At 34.4% G+C, this 13,466-nt stretch overlaps 1 protein-coding gene, 1 long non-coding RNA gene and 1 other non-coding gene across 9 annotated transcripts in view; 1 reads left to right on the forward strand and 2 right to left on the reverse strand.

Annotated features, from left to right (window-relative positions):
* Positions 1 to 2,649, reverse strand: part of LOC112649458 (uncharacterized) — a 115,761-nt gene extending 113,112 nt beyond the window's left edge. For both annotated transcript variants that reach the window (XR_003129585.3, XR_007409416.1), the window contains exon 1: positions 2,558 to 2,649. This is a non-coding gene — a long non-coding RNA (uncharacterized LOC112649458). The remainder of the gene's footprint in view (positions 1 to 2,557) is intronic.
* DIAPH2 (diaphanous related formin 2) overlaps positions 1 to 13,466 on the forward strand; it is a 1,060,012-nt gene that overhangs the window by 886,981 nt on the left and 159,565 nt on the right. The window lies entirely within an intron of this gene.
* LOC112649580 (U6 spliceosomal RNA) lies at positions 5,218 to 5,321 on the reverse strand. Its single transcript, XR_003129641.1, has one exon. It is a non-coding gene; the product is annotated as a U6 spliceosomal RNA (small nuclear RNA).

Genomic DNA, 13,466 nt, shown 5'->3' on the forward strand with positions numbered 1-13,466 from the left:
AAAAATGGTTGAGACCCTATATGTCAGGTGCATGAGACCACTCTAATATGAACTACATTAACTGACAAGGTATTCATCAGACTGTAATAAGAACCTTAAAATTTCTGAAAAACTAATTGCTTTCAAAATGAAAAGGGAATAGTTGTTTTAATTGGTGGCTGTGATTATGGGCTTATTTCTCTCATATGGACTCAGGAGTATATTATTGTGTATTTTCCTAAACAGGGATAAGAATTTGTAAAATGTTCAGCCAAATCCCATCTGCTGCCTCAGTGGCCAAAGGCAGCTAGACTCACCTGGAAATGAACGTACTCCCTATACCTATCTTTTAATTTTCATGAAACCTTTGGACACACCTTTCTTGTGTATTACAATTTGAACCTTACTCCTGGTAGTTCATTTCCTTGTGTCCATTAAAATGAGAAGAGTAGAAGGTAAAAGAAGAAAGGAAAAGGGCAGTGGGTATCTTAAGATCCATAGTACTCTTGAGATTCAAGTTTTTCTATTATTCATAAGTATTTTTTGCATATGCCAAAACACAAGGTATAAGACCTTGAACCTAATATAGTGTTTTCCCCTATTCCAGAAAACCTTGTAAGGTTATGCTCAATGTCAACCCTTTTAAAGATATAGATGATACAAAGTGTTAAAATACTAAAAAGCTTACAACTGAATTTCACTATTAAAAGATTATGATTTATTTTTAGCACCTAGCACATAACTCAGTATATTACATGCGCTTGATAACTGGTTGTTAAAAACTTCACAATTATCAAAAAATTGAATCTACATTAAATCCTTTTCAATATATTGTACCTGAAGCTATCAAGTTTGAAATTTAGGAGATGAGGGATGCCTGAGTGGCTCAGCAGTTGAGTATCTGCCTTTGGCTCAGGGTGTGTCCCGGTCCTGGGATTGAGTTCTACATCTGGCTCCCTGCATGGAGCCTGCTTCTCCCTCTGCCTGTGTCTCTGCCTCTCGCTGTGTGTCTCTCATGAATAAATAAATTTTGAAAAATCTTTAAAAAAATTTAGGAGATGAAAGAAATAAAAATTTTATTCTACATCACTGTAAATGGAATTCCATTAACACTCAGTCTATTTTATGGGAAAACTGAAATGTCCTAAGCATGTTACCTTCACATAACCTTTCTACTAGTAATGTTTAGGCTTGACAAGTAAAGAAAAAATCTGAGTTTAATGTAAAAAACAAAATATAACTATATGTCATTACTCTTATTCTTACATCCATTGTGCTTGCATTTGACTGCCACCTTTTTGTCATTTTCAACCCAAATTGCAATTTGTTCTACTCCTAATGCTTGAAGGGCAAAATTCCTAAATACTACTAGAGAAAATACAAAAACAAACAAACAAACAAAAAAACAAAACAGAGCCTTTTGTTTAAGTTTCACAAATCTTCTCATCTTTGTAAATATGCTCTATAAGACAGGGGAAGTAGCCAGGAGTTAGTGAATCTCTTTAGAATAAGTGTAACTAATTAATTGCTTTTCCAGCCTTCTCACAGATTTACTTAGGAGAACAGATCTTCTGAAGTTTAAGGTTTTTATCTAGTATGTATGAGTATTCAAAGGATTTGAACTATTTGAGGGACTTCCAGAATCTTGGGTAATATTTTCCCTTTCCACTTGGAAAGGTTTTAGCTGAGATTTCTTAGGGTTATTGGTCTGCTCTATTGTTCGTCTTGCATAGATGTAGTATATAGCAAGCAATACAATACTCTGTGGGCAAAGAACAGGTTTTTTTTTTTTAATTTCATACATTATTCACAAATCTGCAGTGATTTTAGAAAGTCAATGTATGTCCAGATGCAGAGAAATGGAAGAACACAAAAACAAGGATATGATTTCCATATTGTTTGGAAAGTTTATACTATTGTGTATGGACTTCATCTTTATTGAAAGTTATAGTAGCTATTATATTTTAGTAGATATATCACTATAAATCAAAAGTATACATATCTATCTTGTTTCCTAATGAACTGATTATTTTTAAATATGTGGAGCTAACCTATGAAGGGAAGTTTGTATCGAGAAGGATAAGCAGTAAGACTTTGTGAACAATCTAATGTTTATTTTAGCCATATTTGCGACATCATTTCAGTTGTCTATATCAATGCTATTTTAAGCAGCAAAGGTAATAAAAGATGATTATGTTTTGTACAAATTGTGGATTTTATTGTCATCAACAGATAATTGTCATCAAATATGCCTAAATTGAAAAGAAAAGGTTCTTTTTAAAGAATTTTTCTAATACAGAGTTTTCATTTTATGATCCAAAATTAAATGAACTCTCATGTTCTTATAGAGAACATTAAAACTAGTTTAGTTAATAGTCCTAAAAACCCACAATATGAAGGCCCCAAGAGGATGACCATCCATAGTGACTGGGATAATGGTTCAATACAGAAATTAAATTTAGAAATAAAGTTACAACATACTGAGTTTCTGGGAAATTATTAGAGGATATTTTCAATGTTGAATTCAGGTAGAATTAGATTAGAAAAGTCAAGTGGGAAGAAAAACATCACATCTTACCATTTGAATATTTTTTTCAGTCACCACAAATAATACTGATCACTTTGCATGATTCATTTTGAACTTCCTGGCAGAGGAAGATGCAAAGCATTGAAAAAGAATTATGGTCAAGTTGAATGCTGTCCACACAAATCCTATGCATTATAGATTATCCTCACGCTTCCAGTTTCTTAACTTTTTTCCTACTTACCATGCTTTGTGGTCCCAGGCCCTTTGTACGCCACTTACCTCACATCCCTTCTGCTGTGTCAGAATTGTGTTTTATCTTTTTATCTCTCTTAAAACATTGTTTCCCACCATCATTGTCCCAATCTTATATTCCACATATTAGCTGTGGGGAAGCAAAACTTCATGGAAAAAAATGAGGAAATATAATTGTGTCAGCATTGTTTGAAGTCTGTTACTTTAGTCTCAGCATTCTGTCTCTTTTAGGAAAACAAGACTGACAATAATTAATAAATTCTTACTTTATGTAAAATTGTTCAGGTCATGGTATCAGGGAGAGATCAATGAAGGATATTTCAAAGGGACAGAGAAAAAGTTCCTGGATGGACTCTTGGTTCCCAGACTTTTGAGGATTATGATGTCATAATTGCTGGAATTTATAAGTACTTCTGGTAGTGAGTAAAAAAAAGTATTAAGCAATGAACTTTTTGTACACTTAAATTATTTCATCAATTAATATAGACATTTGTGAAATGACTACATGATTTGATTTTTGCCCTCAGAACATGTACACTGTGAAAAAAAATTGATGGGGAAAATACCTTTTCATAAAAGTTCCTCAGACCACAATGGGGAGTTGATTACAGCTTGACAGGTATAAACATGTTCAATGAAAAGGAAAAAGTCTGGGATTTTCAATAAGTAGGGTAGTTTAGTAGGGTTAGTACTTTAAAAAAAAATTTGTCTTTCCAAATTCATTCAAATAGTATATTAGATTTTACTGTAATAGGTCATAATGAATTTCTACTTTAAGGAGAAATCTTTTATTATTAAGACATGTAGAACAAAATATTTTTTAAAAACACTTGTGTTATAAACTAACTGAGATGTTAATTTTTCTCTAATGTCTTAAAAACATGCAACTCTGTTAATTCACTTTTTTTTTTTTAACTTGGAGGCCAACTCCAGTAAAAGTGAGATGCTGCAGTGTGTACACTTATCTATTTTTCCAAACCAAAGCATGGCCCTTGGAGAGTATCATCTTTTATCAATCTTGATTTTTTTAAAGATTTTATTTATTTGAGAGAGAGAGCATGAGTGGGAGGGAGGAGCAGAGGGAGAAGCGGACTCCACATAGAGCAGGAAGCCTGACATGATGGGGGTGGGGAATGCTTGATTCCAGGATCCTGAGATCATGACCTGACCCAAAGGCAGACACTTAACCAACTGAGCCACCCAGGCACCCCTATCAATCATAATTTTTAATCAACTCATGTGAAAAAAGCATTTTTATTATGCATTAAGCATGACTTTTTAAACTACTACTTAATTTCCATTCTTGACCATCAAATATGTTTTGTTCTCCTAGTTGATTTGGCTATGAACATTAAATATTGCAAAGTTTTCTTAAAAAATTGGAAAAGAAGCTCAATTTTGAAGTATGGCTTCTTTTGGCTTTTGTTCTGGGTTCTATAACATGTGGAACATGTCCTAGTTGAAGATAAAAAGGATAGTGGTTGGGTAGAATTCATCACAGAATTTGATTTCCTGTGTGTCCAAACCTACTTTTGTACCAATTAGCTATGACCTTTTATTTTAGACTTAGAGTATGTGATTATTAGAGGGAACCATTTCTGAAATATTTTCTTTCTAATATTAATTTAAGCAAATTTCCTTGCAAAGCTAACTCTTCTTTCATGTTTTTTTTCTCCATGTGCTGCTTCTTTCCACTAAGCTGCTAAATCTTTTGCAGAGGAATTAAACATAATGTTTCTAAAAACATGAATAGCTTGTGCCCTTTTCTGAGTGTCCTACTTCAGAAATATTGCAGCTGCAGTAGCATTATGTGCTTCTTCCCATTTCTCTCTGCAGGGAAGTTCCTGCTTTAAGGTAGACCCAAGCTCTTTTATTCCTGGGATTTTTCTCTTCTAAATGATGTGAATGCTTCAGTCATGTTTTCTAAAGCACATTGTTTCTTTGTTCACTTATTTCAAATCAGTTGACTGTGCAGCTTGTAGGAATAATTGGGGGTGGGCAGGAGAGTATAAATGAATAATTATAAATCAATCTTTCCTATTAGGAAAACCACCCAAAGCAAAGGCTATTTGAATACAATCCCAGTAACGTGACTTTAGAGATGACACACAGTACATTTGTTACTTGAGTATGTGATACAGGGAATGTCTCTACAGGCCATAAATTGTCAAAAATGCAGCTAAAATGAAAACAAGCCACTGGTACATTTTTCATGATACTTTGGTCATAGGACCGCATTGCTTCACATGGAAGGCTCTCATTTGACTTGTATTTTGGGGCAGGGAGTGAAAGGATTTTGCTAAGAGTAGCCTTGTTTACCCCACTCCCTCCAAAACATTTCCTTTATGTGATTCTTTCTTTTCCTTTCGCATCTACTTGTCATCTTATTTGTTTTCAACCTGAATATCACACGATTTATGAAATGTTCATGGCTTTTAAAGTTTATTCTACAGAGTTTTGAGAAGAAAATAATTTTTATGAATTTGTGTGTCATCCTTGTGCAGGGGCCCTGCTAATCTCTATATCATTCCAATGTTAGTATATGTGCTGCCAAAGCAAGCACGATAATCCCCCCCCAAAAAAAACCAGGTTATTGAACTAGTTAAACCCCATTCAAATAATAGAAGGCAAACTTGACTTATTTAACTTTGACATCTAATTTTAATCTTTTGTGTATGCTGTCCTCCTGAAAGCTGCTACTACTTGTTAAATTTAAATAGGAAAGAACAAAACAGATACTAGAATATTACTTCTTTTCACTAGCTTTAAATTAATTTTAGATTACACAGAACTACATCTTCATTATTAAAGTGAGAAATTCAATATGTACTCCAAAGTGTTCTACTCTTCTAACTCCTTTAATAATGTCAAGATTCTGTGTCAAGATTCTGTGTCAGAAGAACAAGTAAACTAATATTTTGTTATGTATAAATCTTTCTCTTTCTAAACCAACAAAATTAAAAGTTCTTTTTTCTCATGTTTATGACTCTTTTTTGGCTAATTAAAATAGAATTCACGTGAATAATTTATATTACTGACTACCTGCCACTTTAACATTCATGGAAGGAAAAATAAAGTTTTAAAATAAAAAGAAATAAGCCTGCTTTGAAAGGATTATATATCATTAAAATTTTTTCTCATTTACATTTTTCTAAAGAAGCTAATTTTGAAACATACAAATACATTAATATTTCCATTAAGCTGGAAATTAATCTTACTTATGCTAGCATTGGTTATGCTTCATGGTTAGCACTGGTGTAAGCTGGTAATTTAAGAACCTCAGATTTTTACTGCTATTTTTATTCAGCTATGTCAACTATACAAATGATAAAATAATAATCAAAGGACTGATGGCTTAATATAATAGCTATTTTGCTTTAAATATCTTTTATGCTTTGACATTAAATGTCTCTCTTGCCTTGGTATCTACTTTTCAAAAATTTATTACCCATTCCTGATACTATTTTACTGGGGTTATTAGTCCTTTGACAGTTCTTCATGCTATTGACAGTATCTTTTAATTTGCTTAATTTCCTGACATTTTCTATGTTAATTTTTTGACTTTGAGATTTTTAAATGCCAGATTTGTGCTTAAAATAGAAAAGCCCTCCACTAATAAGATTTAGTCATATTACCTAAGTACTACACAGTTATCCCAGATATAATAGGGAGAGATAAAGAAAGGATCACAGATAATAAATTTGCCCTGCTTTCTCCACAAAGTAATTGCTGCAAGCTTTAAGTTACAGCTTTTATTGATAATATAAATACGGGTTGTGTAAGGAAAGCTTATATCTACTTATAATAGCATTCAAATCTGGTTTTAGTAATTGCTTTAGGCCAAACCACTCCATAAACAGTCCCAAGGCAATTTGAAAATAGCTATTTGTTATATAATCTTTTTCTATTGCATATGTATTTTATTTTATGATTTTTGTAATTAAAGTAATAAAACTCAATAGTATTTCCTGGTTAACTAGCAGGTAAACAAGTTTATACAATATAAATGTGTTTTATCTTGTGAAACAACTGATGGTCATTCAAAAGGAAGATTGTTAGGGAGGGGTAGGAGAACGTAGTATTTTCTATTGGTTACCAGGCTTTTAACAAAACAATGCCTACTATAATCCTAGAGAATTTCATTTGACTAAATGCCTACTCAAATGACAAGCATGGAGTGAGAGCTATAGTCAAAGGAACAAAGGATGGGAGGACCTATATCTGAATGAGTCCCCCCACCCTCCTCTTTAGAGGGACCCATTATGCCCTCTATTAGCACCTCTCACCATTGCTTGTGAAAATACTTGGCATTGAATGATGCTGTATGTCTTACATTGTACTTGCTAAAACTGCTTATGCAATTTCAATTGGCTATGGTATTTATCATGTTCTGTCAGCATTATGTAACATGGTTAAGCCTATGAAGCAGCTGCTTTTTGTGTGTGTATGGATCAAGTGATTGTTATGTATTGTGAAAATATCAGTTCAAGTTTCTTGAGTGCTGAGGCATCTAGATGAAGGATAATGAACATTAGGCTTTTTTAAAAAGACTTTTGTGCTGTTCTTCAAATTCAGCATTGCCTCTATATACGTCCATCCATTGGTGAGCACAAATGAATCTGTCTTTAATGTTAATAGAAGTTGCACATGGCAATCAAGAGGTAAAAATCTAAGATATTATAAAATCATTGTTATATAGCTCAGTTGTTACAGTGGTTCAAATATAAGGGGCATTTGTATGTACTGTGAATTAGTATATATACAATTTTTAACCTATAGCACCCTTAAAAAATGGCTCTAGAACTGTAAACTTGGTTGGTTTCTTTGAAACTATGTAGAGGTTTGGAGGATGAACTTTAATTATAAAAACCTCTTTGAAAATTAGACTTGGTGAAATGAGCTGTGTTGTATGAAATAGCTCCTGCTTTCATTGATCTGTTCTATTGTTTTTTTAAAATTTCTATATCATTTATTTCTGCTCTGATCTTCATTATTTCCTTCCTCCTGCTGTCTTTAGGCTTCATTTGTTTTTCTTTTTCTAGCCCCTTTAGGTGTAAGGTTAGGTTGTTTATTGAGAGTTTTCTTGCTTTTTGAGGTAGGCCTGTATTGCTTGTATACTGTTGTGCCCAAGATTGCGAATCCGAGAAACCACCAAGAAGTTGACACCGATGCAAACACACGAGGGTTTATTTACATGCTCGAGCTTGGGTCCAAGTATAGCGGAGCAGGGACTTGGACCCTGAGGTGGGTTTCAGCTTAGTTTTTATAGGCTGGTCTAGGGGATCTTCAGAAGGGGTGGAGAAATTTCTCAAGTTCTGTTTACATTTTGATATGGGGCATTAAAGGGCGTAGAGCTCTGTTCTTATTCTAATAGGGGCTTCCTGCCCTTGGCTTGGGCTCTGTTCTCATTCTAATAGGGGTTCCTGCCCTTGGCTTGGGCTCTGTTCTCATTCTAATAGGGGCTTTCTAGGACGTTAAGCTGTAAGCTGTTTTCTTCCTGTAACTGAAGTAAGGTAAAGTTCAGCTCTTATTCACAGGGGCCTGGGATGGCTGTACTTGTGCTAAGGCTGAACTTAAAGTGGAATGGCCTTAATTTTCTCGGCCTCCACATATACTTCCCTCTTGGGACCACTTTTGTTGCTTCCAAAAAATCTGGGACCATTGTGTTTTCAATTTCATTTCTTTCCATATGTTGTTTATTTTTCTGTGGTTTCCTGATCTATTTATTGTTTAGTAGCATATTGTTTAACTTCCATATATTTGAGATCTTTCTGAATTTTTTCTTGTGGTTGACTTCTGGTTTTATAGCACTGTGTTCAGAAAAGGTGCATGGTATAATTTCAATCTTTTTGTATTTGTTGAGGGCTGTTTTGTGATCTATTCTGGATAATGTCCCATGTGCACTTGAAAAATGTGAATTTTGCTGTTTTAGGATGGAATGTTCTGAAAATATCTGTTAATTCTATCTGGTCAAGTGTGTCATTCAAAGCTATTGTTTCCTTGTTTCTTTCCCTTTTTTAAAGATGTATTTATCCATTTGAGAGAAAGAGAAAGCAAGTGGGGGGGGGGGAGAAAGAGAGAATCTTAATCCACTTGTCACAGAGCCTGATGCAGGCCTTGATCTCACAACCCTGACACCACAAGCTGAGCCAAAACCAAGAGTTGGATGCTTAACCCACTGCACCACCCAGGTGCCCCACCTTGTATATTTTCTATTTAGATGACCTATCCATTGATGTAAATGGAGTGTTAAAGTCCCCTACTATTATTGTATTATTATCAATGAGTTCCTTTATGTTTGTTATTGTTTTATGTACTCGAGTGCTCCCAGATTGGGTGCATGGGTACAGTTGTTAGATCTTCTTGTTGGATTGTCTCCTTTATTATGATATAGTGCCTTTCTTCAGTTCTTGTTATAGTCTTTGTTTTCAAGTCTAGTTTGTCTGATGTAAGTATTGCTATTTCAGCCTTCTTTTGACATTTGTTTTTGTGATAAGTATTTCTCCATCCCCTCATTTTCAATCTACCGGTGTCTTTAGGTTAAAAAAGAGTCTACCTACTAGGCAGCACAGAAATGGGTCTTTTTTTTTTTTTCCCATTCTGACAGCCTATGTCTTTTGGATTAGAAAGTTTAGTCATGGGGATCCCTGGGTGGCTCAGCAGTTTAGTGCCTGCCTTCAGCCCAGGGCATGATCCTGGAGTCCTGGGATCGAGTCCCACATCAGGCTCCCTGCATGGAGCCTGCTTCTCCCTCTGCCTGTGTCTCTGCCTCTCTTTATCTCTCTGTTTCTCTTATAAATAAATAAATAAAATCTTTTAAAAAAAAGTTTAGTCATTTACATTCAGAGTAATTATTGATAAATATGTATTTATTACCATTTTATTACTTGTTTTGTCATTGTTTCTGGAAATTTTCTCTGATCTTTTCTTATGTTTGTCACTTTTGGTCTCTCCTTTCCACCCAAGAAGTCCCCTTTAATCTATCTTGGTGGGCTTGTTTAGTGGTCATGCACTCCTTAGTTTTTGTTTGTCTGGGAGATTCTTTATCTCTTCTTCCATTCTGAATGATAGCCTTTCTGGATAGACTGTTCTTGACTGCGTATTTTTCCCACTCAGCACTTTGAATAAATCATGCTGCTCCCTCTCGCTTGCCAAATTTCTGTAGAGGTATCTGCAGCTAGCTTTATGGGTCTTCTCTTTTAAGTTAGGGACTTCTTTTTTCTTTCTGCTTTTAGGATTTTTTTATCTGTGTATTTTTAAATTTAATTATAATATATATTGGTGTTGACCTGCTTTTGTTGGTTTTGATGTGAGTTCTCCAGGATCCAGATGTTTGTTTCCTTCCCCAGATTAGGCAAGTTTTCAACTATTAGTTCTTCAAATAAGTTTTCTACCCCTTTCTCTCTCTTCTTCTGCAATTCCTATAATATGAATAGTTTTTTGTTTTGTTTTGTTTTTTTTACACTTGGTGGAGTCACGGAATTCCTTAAGTCTGTCCTCATGTTGCCTAATTCCTTTCTCTTTTGTTCAGTCTTGTTAATTTCCATTATTCTGTCTTCTAGATCAATAATTCATTCTTGTGCTTCTTCCAGCCTGCTATGTCTTACATCAAATCTGTTTTCTATCTTGTTTATTGTATTTCTCATTTCTGATTGATTCTTTTTTGTTTTATCTCTGTGATAAGGGTCTCAATGATGTCTTCTCTTCTTTTCTCAAGCCCAGTGAGTATCCTTATGACTATTACTTTAAATTCTCCATCAGGTATGTTACTTACATCTGTTTCACATAGATCTCTGGCTGTGAGTTTATGTTCTTCTTTCATCTGGGATAAATTCCTCCATCTTGGCATTTTGTGTAAGTCTCTGCCTTCTTTTTGTTAGAAAAGCCAGTTATGTCTGCAAACCTTCTTCAATGTGGCCTTTTCTTTCCTTTTAGTTGTGGAATTCTGTCAGTCTTCAGGTTGATTTCTAGGATATTTGATATCCCAGAAATTATTTGATAGTTATCTAGCTGTGTTCATGGGACAAGACAAGCCTAGGATCCTCCTACTCTGTGGCATCCTGGTTTTCTTGCTTTTTTTTCACCCCCAGTAAATAGGAAACAACACAATAATATCGAGGAGGTAGGTATGCTAAGACCCACTCACAGCAATAGAAACTGAGAGCTAATATGCTGATTCTATTGGAGGAGAGGAACTAATCATCAAAGCAGATAACATCTTACAAAGCAAAAGTATAGGACTCAAAACTAACTACAATTGATCTCACCTAAGTAAAAGATATGTATGTAGTTGTTGAAGCAATCAGAATGAAATGCATCATAATATTAAGTCCTTATAGCTATATCACAGTATTATGGGTGATTTTTACTTTCTTCCAACTTCTCATATTCTCCTTCATGTGATGATTATATCATCAGAATAAATAAAATAGTATTTAAAACATTTTTAAGATGAAAAGGAACTTTAAACATAGAGTAGTTCTGCTCTGTTTAAAGGAAAAATAGACACAGCTCAAGTGTGCCCTGAGGACCTTGTTGGATATACAGAACAGCACAGTATTTGATGTTAATGATAATTATGTGAATCAACAATGATGTATTTTCTGTAGATTCTCTTTTTGTATGCAGCAAAGTATATATCTGTGAAACATTTCTATACAAATGGCTAAGATAAAAAGTAGTGGTATTTAAAATGTATAAATCCACAGCTATGCAGATCAACTCATTCTCTGAGGTTTCTGGATAGTGGAAATCTTATTTTAGATTTTTCTATTTTAAAATGAAATTGCTCTATAGCTATGTGTCCTATTAAATTATGGATATTATTATATTTAAGCTTCCTCTTCTAAGTGTCCATAGCTATTTATTGAGGCATTATTTTCAAATGCCCATGGAAAAAATGTTTAAGTGATTGTCTTTATCCTTCTGTAAATGACCCAGTTAGATGTTAAAATACATCTTATTTTTCTCAAATGTGAGGTTTTTACTGTTTTGATATTGCCTTTATTGGTTGACCTTGCTTTTTTTGGACTTGCACAAAGTAAGAGAAGAAATATTTACATATTTCCCAACTATTGCAGATTACTAAAATCAAATCATAAATTATTCAAGCTATTTTGAAAGCTTCTTGAGTAGAAGTTTATAAAATAAGGAATATAGTATTTAGAATCAGATCTCACTGATAGTTGTGTTACAATTGAAGCACAAGTGCTACTCAGTCCTCTCCTCTTAAAAATAAAATCACACAGTAACAACAAAACAAAATAAATGCTAAAAGTAATTCATTTCTTTGTGGAAGAATCTAAAATATTGATCTATTTTTTAAAATCTTTTATGTCTAAAGTATACTTGTAGCATTATTTGAGTCTTCATTACTGCTTAGCAATCTCCTTATCCATTGTTACCCAAATCACATGCCTTGGTTCTTGTTCCAGATTTCTTCTATTCTCTCCAGTCCCTCAAATTCAAACTCACACCGAAAGGCTCAGTAAATTCCCTTATGTGCCAGGCCTCATTTTCTTTCAGTACCCTTACTGATGGCCACATTGTACTCCTCATCTCACTTATCTTACAACCTTCAAAATCATGCATCATGGCTTATCCTCTATTTCTTTTCTTCTTAATATCTTTCTTTAAATTGATTTCTTTTTTCGTATACAAATGCTGCGGTCTGTCTTGTACTTTAAAAGCTAACTTCAATGATAAATAAATCAAATAATCAATAAATGAAAAAATATCTCCAAACTACTATCTTATATCTAACTGGGGAGAAATGACATGACCACACCAAAGAAGAGATATGTATATATCTATGTGTATATACAATATATAAATTTATATGCAATGACACGCTTAGATGAAGCTTTTATGGCTAATGAGAACTTGTCTCTCCTAAGTGGTTGGTTTACTTGTAATTGCTTCATCTGATGTGAGGCCTTGGTGGTCAGTCAGTCCTTTTCCCCCCTATTCTTTATTGTGAATTTTTTTTCTTTTTTGTATATTTTTTATTGGAGTTTGATTTGCCAACATATACCATAACACCAAATGCTCATCCCATCAAGTGCCCCCCTAAGTGCCCGTCACCCATTCACCCCGTCCCACCATCCACCTCCCTTTCCACTACCCCTTGTTTGCTTCCCAGAGTTAGGTGTATCTCATGTTCTGTCACCCTCACTGATATTTCCCACTGATTTTCTCTCCTTTCCCCTTTATTCCCTTTCACTATTTTTTATATTCGCCAAATGAATGAGACCACATAATGCTTGTCCTACTCTGATTGACTTACTTCACTCAACATAATACCGTCCAGTTCTATCCACGTTGAAGCAAATGGTGGGTACTTGTCGTTTCTAAAGGCTGAGTAATATTCCACTGTACATATACACCAAAACTTCTTTATCCATTTATCTCTCGATGAGGCCGCTTCCTCATGGAGACTCCTTCCATAGTTTGGCTATTGTGGATATTGCTGCTATAAACATTGGGGTGCAGGTGCCCTGCCGTTTCACTGCATCTGCATCTTTGGGGTAAATTCTTAGCAGTGAAATTGCTGGGTCATAGAGCAGTTCTATTTTTAACTCTTTGAGGAACCTCTACACATTTTCTAGAGTGGCTGTACCAGTTCACATTCCCACCAACAGTGCAAGAAGGTTCCGCTTTCTCCAGATCCTCTCCAACATTTGTGGTTTCCTGTCTTGTTCATTATCAC

Source organism: Canis lupus, chromosome X (genome assembly GCF_003254725.2).
Source record: "Canis lupus dingo isolate Sandy chromosome X, ASM325472v2, whole genome shotgun sequence".
NCBI classification, from domain to species: Eukaryota; Metazoa; Chordata; class Mammalia; order Carnivora; family Canidae; genus Canis; species Canis lupus.